Source organism: Strongylocentrotus purpuratus, unplaced genomic scaffold (assembly GCF_000002235.5).
Source record: "Strongylocentrotus purpuratus isolate Spur 01 unplaced genomic scaffold, Spur_5.0 spur5_scaffold_11, whole genome shotgun sequence".
Lineage (NCBI taxonomy): Eukaryota > Metazoa > Echinodermata > Echinoidea > Camarodonta > Strongylocentrotidae > Strongylocentrotus > Strongylocentrotus purpuratus.
Window position 1 is genome coordinate 7362683 of NW_022145596.1, and position 13554 is coordinate 7376236.

Below are 13554 nucleotides of genomic sequence, written 5' to 3' on the forward strand. Positions count from 1 at the left end.
ACAGTGAGGCATAATGGATTTAACTTGTACACTTTTGAATCATGATGTGTAATGATTAAACATATATGATTACATATTATAATATATGTGATTTAAGTGCCTATGACATAGTGTTAGGTAAATCGACCGTATCGTGCCTGCATTAAATGGTAATATAATAAAGGTGAAAGAAAGTCACATTAACAAAAAAACGGCAAGAGTTGTTGAATAACATTTTTATATTAACTCTACGTAACTCAAACCAGAGCCATCGTTGCACAGAGTTTGGCCAACTTGGTATCAGTTGGTCACAACAAAGCATATAATTTTGCTTTGTGCTTAGCCAACAAAAAGCAAACCTTGTGCCCAACTCAAACTGGGATGTCCAACTCTGTGTATAGGTGGCTCTGATGTCAACCATACACTGCTGTTTTTAATCTGACTTTTAGAGTGAGTTTAAAGAACAAATTTGGAAGTTCCTTCAATTATTGGTGTTTTTGATAAAGGATGCTGTAGGAAGGTTTAATTCGACTTGGAGGAAGATTTATTTCTCCATGTGATTTGTATAGATTTCAATTCAAATGTTTTCACTTGTTGTGTTTATGTACTTAAGCACGCAAGTCTTATGAAACCAGCATGTATTCATACACTTCAACGTAGGTTTAGCCGGAGTATTCAATTATGACATGCATACCTCAATTTTGCATGTTTAATCAGGTATTCTAAAAATGGAATTAATTGGAATTTGATATGGTGATGATTTTATCACCTGTTTTGTTTCAAATTGAAAAAAGAAGTTCCTGTAGTTGGTATCAAATGAGAAGCCTTACTGTTTTACATTTCTATTTGAATTTAAAGCTATGTGTAACTGTGTGTGTATATAATGATCCTTATATAATCATATAGTATAGTGGTACAAGCACTGTCTATTGTAGAAGACAGAATAAGTATATCACAAAGTCCTTATGTAAATAGATTCCCATATTTTTGTCTTCAAAGTCATGCTTTGATTGATATTCCACAGTGTTATATGCAATAGAATTGGCTTCTAGTATTTTATGGGCACATCATAAGTGTTTCACAGTCAGTTCATGAATAATGTTTTGTGTACCTATACCTTTGTTGTATTGTAAATATTGATACTTGTTTAAACCACTGTGTATGTCATATAGGCATGAGTATTGTAACGATATGAAATATAGGATGTATTTGTGTATCATGTCCAGTGTATTTAGATACCATGTATGCGACGGTAACAGTTTTATGTTAATACTTTCTCGAAGAATGAACACATTTTCTTTCTTTTATTTTTTATTTTTTAACCTCTCACATGCGGTGCTAGTTGAGAATTTTGGAAAGATAGAAATAAAGATGCGAGCTTATTATACTGATTAACATTACACAAAGGCCTTCAGATTGTGTTTTCCTTTCAGATTTATATGCGTCATAGAATTTTCATTATTCCTTCTTGTACAATTTGTTCCTAAATTTCACGTCAAAACAGTCTGAGGGGGGGGGGGGGGGGGTCTTTTGGCATAATAATAATGCATGTGCTCATTGGAGAAAATGGGAATTTTTTTTGTCCTGCCCATTTATTCATTAGGTTTGGTTTGTCTGTGATTGAAGGAAAGGATTGATGAGAAGTAGGACCAATAAGTAACCAGACCAGTCCCTTGATAGAACCAATGGTTCGTAGGAACATACAGACCCCTTCCTCTGGTACTTGGCTTTGGTCTTAGCTCTTGTGAAGCCTACTTGTAAGGGGAAAATAATCCTAACACCAAAGTGTGTGACTGGGACCACTGGATATGTATTATGATGTCATTAAGGACCCACACAAACTAGGTCCGATGCCCCCCCCCCCTCTTCTCTCTCTCTCTTCCTCTCTCTCTCTCTCTCCTTATCCCTCTCCCCCTCCCCCCTCTCTCTCTCTCTCTCTCTCTCTCTCTCTCTCTCTCTCTCTCCACTCTCCCCTCTCTCTTTCTCTCTTTCACCCTCTTTTTCTGTTCTTCATTCCATTTCCCAATTTTTCCACTTTCTTTCTCCCATTCTCTCCCTTTCAATTCCCTCTCTTCTTTCTCACTGTCTTTTTTTTTTACTTTATAATTTATTACAGTGACGTGAAGTGAAGTTTGAAATATAATTGTGAAGTATTTTTAATCTGTTTGGCTCCCACTCATCTCGTGTTCAATAGCCAAATAAATGGTAAAGATATCATCTATCGGTAATATTTGAACAACCAAAAACAGACAGAATCTTAATTATTTAACCTGTATACATCTTGATCATTCTCACCCATGAACCCCTCCAATTATTAGCGCCTACGTCAATGCCCCACCCTGTTCTGTTGCCAAGGAGCAGTGGACATTTACATATTTGATCGGGGGAGGGGGAGGGGCGATTAATGCTCTCTGTTCAAACAGTATGTGGTATTCAATTAGTGACGGATTGGAATACACTGTATTATGCAAATAGAATGAACTCTGAATAAACAATATTCAAGTTGCAGCTTGATTGACCTTATTGTCTTTCGTCACCAGGGGTATTCCCGCGCAGATAATAAATAGTGGCGTAGCATGGGTCCGCCTTTCCAGTGAATCAAAAACAAATTTACAAGGCCACCGATTAAGAGGGTTCGGGATTGGGTCCTATTTTCTCTTATCGTCTTTTTCACCTCCACCGTTTCTTTCTCTCCCTCTCTTTCTCTCTCCTCTACTGCTTCTTCTTCTTTTTTTTTTCTTCTTCTTCTTCTTCTTCTTCTTCTTCGTCTTCGTCGTCGTCTTCTTCTTATTATTATTCTCATTCTTCTTCTTTTTCTTCTTCTTCTCCTTCTCCTTCTCCTCCTTCTTCTCCTTCTCCTTCTCCTTCTCCTTCTCCTTCTCCTTCTTCTTCTTCTTCTTCTTCTTCTTCTTCTTCTTCTTCTTCTTCTTCTTCTTCTTTCTTCTTCTTCTTCTTCGTCTTCTTCTTCATTGTCTTCTTTTTCCTTGGGCGTTCGATTGGGGCATGTACTACCCCTTATGTACATCCCTTAGCTACACCGCGACAGACATATTTCAACAATTAGACAGTACTTATCACAAAGTTACCTAGTGACAGTCAATAGTTATCCTCTAATGTCCGTGTTTGATTTAAGCCTTGTTTTCGTCTTTTTCTCATTAGTCGAGGTTATTGGAATAGATATTTCGTAAGGCTTCTACATAATTTTCCTCTATTAATGCAAAGGTTCATTTCATGTTTCAATGATATATAATATTATAGCGTGATTCCATTGCTTTGAAAATAGCCTTTGTTTCTTTCTGAAAGCGTTCACGAAACTTAATTTGTATTCTATTTTTAACAATTAAGATTCCAGAGAAATATTAATCTCGATATTTCCTTTTCTAGGGGGTGGTTATCTTGCTATTTAAAAAACGTTTAAATTATTTTGATTACAAGACTGTCGCACAGTTTATAATATTCGATTATGAAAACAAATACAGTCAAACCTGTCTGTAGCGACCACCCAAGGGAAACACAAAATATGGCCTTTGTAGACAGGTGGTCTTTGTAGACAGGTTCCTTTAATACACGATTCAATGAGAAACCATTATCAAGAGAAACAACAAATGTGGCCTTTGTAGACAGGTGGTCTTTGCAGGTTTGACTTTATCCGACAATGATAATGCGTGATGTTTTCATTTTCTGCAATTTGTCAAAACTATAGGTATATCGGGAAGCCATTCTGTAAACGGTTCTTAACTTGAATATAAATGCGAAAACGATTTTGTAATTTTCTTGATCATGTGACTTAATAATAATAATAATCTGGCTCTATATTATGTACATATTATTACCCCGGTCATCGGATTCATTCACGCACAATATGCACCATTCTCCACTCCCTAGGGAGTATCATCCTTACCAGGTCCCCATTTCTCTCCTGGGTATGGAGTGGCAAAGGTAGATTAATGCTTTGACAAAGGACATTCGTGTCGTGTCGGGTATCGAACCCACGACCTTTGCATTTCAAGTCAAGTGCTTAAACCACTCGACTACGACACCTCTACGTAGAAGGTATAGATGCATAACATAGGATCAGTATCAAAATTCAAAATAAATGTATACAGACAAATTTATGAATGCTTCTTCCCTTTCAGAGCGTGTCTAGCGAGACAAACTATTGCATTCACCTGCTTCGAGGTATTGTACGTTAAAAGTCAGAAAATACTTCGCATACATGAGCTGTTGCTACATCAGGCATTCCTATACAATAAACTTCCTTTCTTTTAAAACAGAGCATTTCTTAAAGACATTCGACGTGATCATGTACAAATCAAGTTCACAATCTCTGTCTCATGCAGTGTTATCATGGCAGATAGGATTCCACGTTCTGGGGGAAATACCAATTTACTTAGCCTATATTGATTGGAAAATATCTCCCCGATTGAAACGTTTCCGTGGATGATACGTGTTCAACTTACACGTCCATTACATTATCAAGAAAATGGCAGCCCCGAGGCATTCATCCTATGTACAAGGTTAGTGCCGAAAAACAAGACAATTATATGATTAATCTTGAGTATTTGTTATTCCCGTAACGTATATTATATTGTAAAATATGTTAAACCAGCAAACGGGAACGAATCTACTCTTGAAGAATAGGCACTTGTATTGTATTTTGGTGTTATATAAGTTCATGGCCTTTTTGAAATTATTTCATATGGCGCAAATCTTTTTGCATCATTTAGGTCATGGTTGGTCTAGTTTGAAAGGGCGGGAAAATAAATGAGTGATGGTAGTCCCGACATGTCGTACGAAGTTCAAGAGCAAAGATATATATTTAATTTGATTGACTACGTCATAATAGGTCATACTGAGTTTACTTTAGATTTTAATTATCTATTGACAGTTGTTTTTATACTCGACATTACAATGACAATACTGGGAAGTTTGGTATCAATTAAGCTAATTACAAAGAAATACAATGAAGCATTAACTGTTTTTAGTTATAAAATATGAAGAATCCGCTGTATTCGTGATAAAGATATATTTCGGAAATGTACTTTCTCTCCAAATATTGCAGCTGATTTATCAATCATAAAATCTAAACATTGTTTGATATCAAAATGTCATAAATATTCAGCTATTCACCTAAACAATAGCTTGATTACCTGTCACAGATAATATGTCGTGGCCTAGTGGATATTGGGTCCTTGGTACATGGATCACACTACGGTTTGACTCGCAGCCTAGGCATTCGCACTAAAATAATTCGGAAATTATTAACTTATATTTGCCTCTCTCAAACCAGGTTAAGCCAATGAAGAAGCATATATCAAGCATCCGCTAAGATTCTGTGAGCGTTAAAATGACCCCATATTCTACTTCTCCTCCGTCCTAGGCCTACTACTACTACTACTACTACTACATTTACTACTATACTATTAGTGACCCTACTACTACTACTACTACTACTACTACTACTACCTCTACTACTACTACTACCTCTTCTACTACTACATGTACTACTGCTACTACTACTACTACTACTACTACTGCTACTTCTACTACCACCACTAGACCTTCTACTTCTACTACGAAAAAAACGACGACTACTACTACTACAATACTAGTTCTGTTACTATTATTGATATGCTTGTTGGGACAAGTTCTTCATATCAATACCGCCATGCTTAATCGAATTGCACTTTGGCATCGATACCGACCCGTTTTGGTTTCTAAAAGTTCAAGGCCCCAAGTAATCGAATTGATTTCTATTAAATTAACCTTGTAGCGATGAATTATTAATTACGTCATTTGATTGAGTTGTGGCGACATCTTAAAAATTGATTGCACTATAAATAAGTCCACGTAGATCTGGGTAGTTTATGTTAGTCGACGAGATGAAAGAGTGCATCTTTTTTCCAGTGCTATTCTCTGCTTCTTGAAAACCAGCGTATTAAGGAAGATAACGGACACGTGTTCTTATAGTTTTATATCAATATTACAATTGTAATATTCCTTGGTTGGGTTTGTGTATATGTCATATAGTTATTCTTATACGTGAATTTCCCATATTTTAATTAATAATTTTTGAAAATAGGGCCTTTATATCGACCACTAAAACGCCCCATCAGAATTCGATTGTCTTCTACCCCTACGACTATACTTACCCTGTTTTCCCCACATAATATTGAAATGCTCTGTTCAAACAAACATACAAACAAACATAACTTCCCCTGCTTGATTCCTTAGTTTACATTAATAGAATTTACACAGAAGACATTATTTTGAAGAATGTGGAGAAGGCATAGTCCCCGTGAGGTGGAGGGGGGGGGGGGTGGAAACGAGCCCAATACTCTCGATACGGAATTAGCAATCCTAGCTTCCGATCATTATGCCCTCCCCCACCATCTTGCCAATTGTCGCCTCTGATTACATTTTTGTATGAATCGCTTCAAAGAACTTGAAATGTCACCTCAATTCCATAATATTTCAGATGAAAGGTGTAACCCCCAAAGCGTCATACATGACAAGTCATGATTATCAAACTGTTGATTATACCTTCCGCACCTCACCTGAGTTCCTACGTCACCGCATCGCTATGCTTCAGGGGTTCCGATCTTGGGGCACACTGGGGCAGCTCCCCCCCCCCCCCTTTCCCAGATCACATTGATTACGAAAATTACATGTATATTATATGCCATGTAAGCTTCCGAGTAAGGTTTTTTTTTGCAGGGGCGGCGTTACTGGGTGAAGGGGTGATTGGCCCATAAGATTTAAAAATCAGCACAAGTGATATTTTAAAGGAAAAAAAAGAGAAAAGACTCCTATAAACTATTTTGAGACCTGTTCCCCTTTTAGAAATAAACTCTTGCACTATTAAACCAAGTGAACTCGCCCCTCCCCCCCCCCCCCAACAAGCTGACATAAGTTGACGACTTTGACGCCCCTGTTATTGCTTGATGTTATCAGAATTCTATTCTCATCGTGATCAGGGGTTTATTTCTATAATGCTGATGGTATCTATTGAATCACGCACTGGGGAAATGAATGCTCTGGTATTGTTTGTCAAGTTCACTCGATCGGATACAGATATCACGGGGTTACCTAACCTTTGAAGATTGTTTGGTTATTGAATGTGAAGGGTGGAAGATAAATGAAGAAGTGACCGAAATGGTGGTGATGGTGGTGGTGGTGATGATGATGGTGGTGGTGATGGTGGTGGTTGTGATGGTGATGGTGGGGGTGGTGGTGGTGGTGGTGATGATGATGGTGGCGTTGTTGATGGTGGTGGTGGTGGTGGTGGTGGTGGTGGTGGTGGTGGTGGTGGTGGTGGTGGTGGTGGTGATAATGACTATGGTGGTGGTGTTGGTGGTTGCGGTAGGGTGGTAGTGGAGGGGTAATAAAATGATACCCCCTATCCGCCAATCCTAAAATAACTCATCTTCTTAAATGGAAAAAGGGGGAAATGGAGCAGAGATAAATGGAAAGATGAGGAGAATAATAAGAATAGAAGGGAGAGATAGAGTGGTGATGTAGCATTGTTGTGTTTGTTTCTTTGCCAACTACATCTTTCTCATGAAAAGTTATATATGTTGTTCATTGAGCGTAATACACGAAAATATACATATTTTTAAAAATAATGGGTACCTGGTAGGAATTAATTCCTTAAAATGCTAGAGCGCTGTAATGGCAGCTAGGATATAAAGCCTAAATAATACATGCGCCTCGGAATAGAATTTCTAGATAGACGGTGCTATAGAAATGCCTATAATTATTATTAATTACTTATCGTAGAAAAGTTAGGCACTGTTAAAGCGACGATACTGATATCATAGGTCTTTGATAGTGGAAGAATGCAATTCACTGTACTAAAATTACTTATGTTGTTAGTTATTTTAATCTTTATTCAAAATTTCTACCTAAATTAGCACACATATAGCACTGCATAGCGCTTCAATAGTCAGTGCTAACCGTAAGTCGGTATGAGAAAAGGGTGATATAAAAAAAAACACGTCTATACTAATGAATAATCCATCCGGGCAATTATTCATTATTCCTTGCCTCCTAACCTTTTGAAATCACTTCCCCCAAGAGCTCGAAACGTCATCACCATCAATAACAAGGCATCTGGAGAATTATGGAATACAATGCGTTCCTGATTTTTCAAGTAGGCTGTATGTATCAATATTTAAATACGTGGCAACGATCTGCTCCGGCGAAGCGCCATTCATACGAGGTTATGTCATATTGAAGGAAAAGAAACACGACAATGCAAATTAAAGTAGGGTATTTGTTACCGGAATATACTATTCACACGGCCGCTCATCTTTGAGCATGTTGAATCCAATATAAGGTTTTTCTTCGTCAGGAAATGGAAGTGACCAACTCTTCCGCAGCATTTCGTGAACATCAAGATGGGTGAATTCTTCACCTCACTAAAGGGGTTGCACACGGAATAAGAAGGGTAGTTGATGTTTTGTATATTTTCATCATTATAATTAGCGGCAGTGGAGACACTCCATTAGAGAGGACAGCACGCGTCATCCGCATCTGTTATTGCTATAGCAACCAACTCCGTATCCGTCCTCCGTTTGGAAGCCAATCGTAATATAGATCCTCCCCTGAATTCGCTCGTTTAGTAAGTGTTCGTTATTTATCCGTGCACCGCGGGGGAAAAATGCATGCCGTTTTTTGTTGAGTATCAGTAGGAATTGTATTGTATCGTTATTCAAGAGGGAATTAATGGCGGAAGCGTAGCATAACAATATCGGAAATGTCATGTTGGAAGGTCTTTATTATACTGAAGCTGAGACTAGGATGAGCAGTGACGTAGCTTGGGTCCAGTCTAGGGGGGGGGGGGGAGGGGGGGGGCTGTCTCACTAGATATGCCACTCTCCACCCAGATGTAACTTGCCGGGGTAATAATACTAGCAGGGCCTTAAGTGGCATCATGAAGAGAAGCATGATGCTGATGAGGCCTCCTTGGGTAAAAATAATATTAATAATAATTATCATTATTTATTATTGCAATATATTATGTATGTTTTCTATTGATTTTGTCTCTATTCATGTTTATTATATTGTTATATTCATGTGACCTGATTTGACAAATGAAATAATATTATTTCATTTGTCAAATAAAGTCACATGAATACAACAATAATAATAATAATCATTATTATTATTATCATTACTATTATTATTATTATTATTTTCATTGTTATGCTATTAGTGCTGGTAATGGCGGTGGGCTGGTTTAACTTCTACCAGAGTGAGGCCTGAGCGACCTCTACCTCCCATAGCTCAACCCAACTATCCGTTATTTCAGTGGCGTTCAGGATAATTTGACAGGGAGAGGAGCAAAAATCCTTCCCCCCCCCCAAAAAAAAAGGTCCTGACAAGACATCCCCCTCCAAACAAGAAAATGAAAACTACAATAAAAGAGGGAAATTGTCATTCAATGTCATAATGATAATCCTAATCATTAAAAAAGGGTGATAATTGCAATTTTAATGATTATAATATCCATTAATGAGTAGGCCCGTGAGTGCAAACAAAATAATGATGCAATACTACAATCCTATATATAAATTTTTAAATGACAACCTAGATCCCTTTTGAATTCTTTAGAGGTCAAATCTTTTGAGGTCAAAGAAACAAAATCATAATAAGAATCATACAAATATTCACATTTCTAGAGTAAACGTGTGGCAAGGTTATAAATTATGGTATTTGCCTTGGTCAACGATACAAATATAGTCTCTGCAAATACAGTGAGTTATTGGTAATATTTATTTAGTGGACCGGTGATGTGAGTTTGAAGCAAGGTGGTAGAGGTGTTAAAAATGTCAAAAACGAAGCCTGCGACGCTATTCAAGACGACTCAAATCGTCACCTCTTTTGTAAATACGACTTCTAGAGGCGTCGCTTGAGCATTTTAAATGGACTGACTGGTTGCATGGGGGAGATTCCCGAACCAGATTTCCTAGCATTGGTATATTATCATACTGGTTTCGAAATGCTGGAAAGGGGTAAAATGTAGGGACTTGGAATTTAAAAATTCTAAAGATGTACATGTGATGAAAAGGTCCTCAGACTTTAGCGTTGCCCTACAGAATGTCATACCACTTAAAAGAAAAAATGCATTTAGAAATTTGGTCATAAATTCAAGGGTACGAAAAGGGATACCGAATGTACACTTTAGTCTACACTCCTGAATTCGATGACAGATGTTTATCATGGATTTATAGGGATGTACCACCCGTTCATCCAATCAAGTGAATTCCGTGATGATTTCAATATGTGAGTCAAGAAAGAACATATAAAAATGACTCATATTCATACAAATAAAACAGACACGATAAATAATTAGAGTATAGACGGAGTATTGATTATATACATTGACCGAATGTGTAGGCGTTGTGGATAATTAGCTAATGAGTATGTGTGTCATTATGTGTGCCCTGGGCGGGAACCAAATGTTATGATCGTTCGTGGAAAAATGACGTATTGAGTGTTGACCCGCCCGCCATTTACCAACACGATAATAAGGGTATGTCGATATTTATATTTCCTCCCCGACTTCATCGAACTCTTCTATTTGAACACTAGCAGCTTTGGATAAGGGGAAAATTGGGCCATTTTTTGTTTGTTTTGTTTTTATTGTTTCACATTCCACAAAATAACAGTTTACATATTATTAAGGTCAGCAAGTTAAAGCATAATGACAAAAAAAAACAATAATGGCAGTAAATAATCGTTAACGTGAAATATGAGGAACCTATTAAAAAGCCACTTCTCTTCCGGAATCTATTAGTATCGGCGAATGGCAAAACTATGACAAAACAAATGCTGCCACATTTTAGATTATTATTTGTAAGTCAATAGTTGTTTTAAAAAAGACTAAATGCTCGAAACATGAATCAGATGTTGGTCCCTCCTGAGGCCAATGTGTGGATACGCCACTATATCCTAATAGCGTTGTTTCCCCATACATGGCCCCACTTTGTTACATTTTACAATCCATCCATTTTGCGTGTACGTTGGAATCTTTTTTTCAATTTAGTATACGTGTTCTAGTATGTAAATGGATTGTGATTATGTTAGCTCAGTTCTCATAATTTCAAAATACACTTTCCACTGGTGCGTAGAGGAGCCCCATAATGACGCAAAAAAAGTGCACTTTTTAGCGGGGGGGGGGGGGGGTTGCCCCTTCCGGCAACATTTTATACATCCTCTCTCTCTCTTTCTCTCTCTCTTCTCTCTCTCTTCAGATATAACTTTAAAAAAGCATCTGAAAATGGAGCCGTCTTTTTTTTTTGTGACCACATTTAACGAAATTATTTGCAGGAATTTAAAGCAATTTAAGATAGTAAAGTTTTAAACACCCACACATTCACCCCTTCAACATGTCGGCTATGTTATCCTATCAATTTCTGTCCCCCAACATGAAAATGCAGCTGTAACGTAATTACCCGTAGGCCTAGGTATGAGATCCCTCCATCAGACATTACCTGATTGTGTTGAAATCTCTTCCATTAATCCTTTTTGTTGCTCTTTTGAGATAACTATGGTGGCCCAGAAGGGACATCGCGAATCATGAACTTTGTCGCAAATTTCACAAGAAAGTTCATGATTCGCGATGTTCCGTCTTGGCTACCATAGATAATGCCTGATTGTTTGGCTTTGTATTCTCCTGAATCATTTTATCGACAAAAAGTGGCATTGTCCATGGTGGATGAGCTTAAACATAAAGAGAAAAGTTATTGAGTGCCGTTGATGGAATGTCTTTACCACGGCAATTTCTTTTGTTCTCAACATTCCATCCTGGCCACTTACATTTATTGTTGTGATGGTTTAAGGTCATATGCAATAATGACAATGTCACATTGATGATGAAATGGAATACAATGTGATCATCATCTTTTGCATACTTATGTTAAATCAGAGGCGCAGCTACGAGGGGCAGGGGGGCAGGGGGTGCGTAAATTACAAGCAGTGATATAATAACGTTCTGTTTCCCTCTTTAACCTTCCTCCCTCTCTCTCCCTTTTCAAATCTTTGCAAATTAGATTCCGATAATATGTCAAATTTTAGATTTTGAGAAACGAATGATTAAAAAAAACAAGAACTGATGATCATGGTGCTGTATTTATGATCCCCAATCCATAATGAATATTATATTATATTATATTAGATATTATATATACGAATACGTACGCAATGAATAATACATAAGTATAAACTAAAAAAACACACAATAAAATAAGGATATAATGGAGACAAAGAAATAGAAGAAGAGAAAGGAGGAAAGGGTAAGGGGGAGGCAACATAAAAAGATATAAGATGGTGATGCGACCCACTTCCATATTCTCTCCTCTCAATCGGTGATTTTACCGCCATGACACCAGTGACCAACGGTAGCGTGCAATTTTAGTAGAGGCCATTATGGCAAATGTCACAATGGTGATGAAATAGAGCATGTTCATCGGTTCTTTTATCATGCATTCCTCATCAACTTCTAAAAGGTATAATGTGGCATTCTTAAATCTAATTTTCAATGATTTGACAGGAGAGAGACTGAGAGAAACAGAGAGAGAGAGAGAGAGAGAGAGACAGAGACAGAGAGAGGGGGTGACAATATCATACCAATGCCTACAACTCAATTCCCTAACCAGTCAGGATGGATGTACATAAAATAATGCATTAATTAAACAAAAGACAGTCAAGATGGAAAGAAAGAAAAGAAAGATAGGAAGGAAGAGAAAATGAAAGATAGAAAACAAAGGCGAGAACAAGGAAGGAAAGAGTACTGTTCAGAAGCAAGAGTGTTGTCCAGTCGAGGGCCGGGGTTGGGAGGGTGGAAGGCTTTGAAATCTTCTTTTCATGTTTGTGCCCCCTCCATCTCTGTATAGCCCCATTTATTTTCCTATAAAGCCCCTCTAAAATGTAGGGAGCCCCAAATTTGCTAAAAAATGATGGCAAAATTTCACTTAAACTATGTAATAAAGTGAAAGAGGATGTCATTTACCACTCAACTCTGGCTTGGATTGCCAAAAATGCCAACAATGTGTTTGAAGACGAAAATTGATGAAAGAATACGAAACTTGGCTTTTGTGTTGTTTACGCCGAAAACCTAAATTTGGTATTCTTTATTCTGAAAATCCTTACAAAAATCAACGTTAAATAACATCCTCTTTCACTATTATACAATTGAAGTGAATTTTTGCCATCAATTGTGTTGGGCTCCAAACACTTTTGAAAGGCTTTAACGATTACTATAACGGTTTGAAGATGAATATTGATGAAAGAATACAAATTTGGGTTTTGTGTTGTTTACGCAGAAAAGCCAAATTTTCTATTCTGTAATTCTGAAATTCCTTGCATAAGGTCAGTGTTAATTGACATCCTCTTTCACTTCATTATATAATTGAAGTGAATTTTTGCCATCAATTTTGTTTGGCTCCCAACACTGTAGAGAGGCTTTAACGATTACTTGACAGTTTGAAGATGAATATTGATAAAAGAATACGAAACTTGGGTTTTGTGTTGTTTTCGCAGAAAACCTAAATTTGGTATTCTTTATTCTGA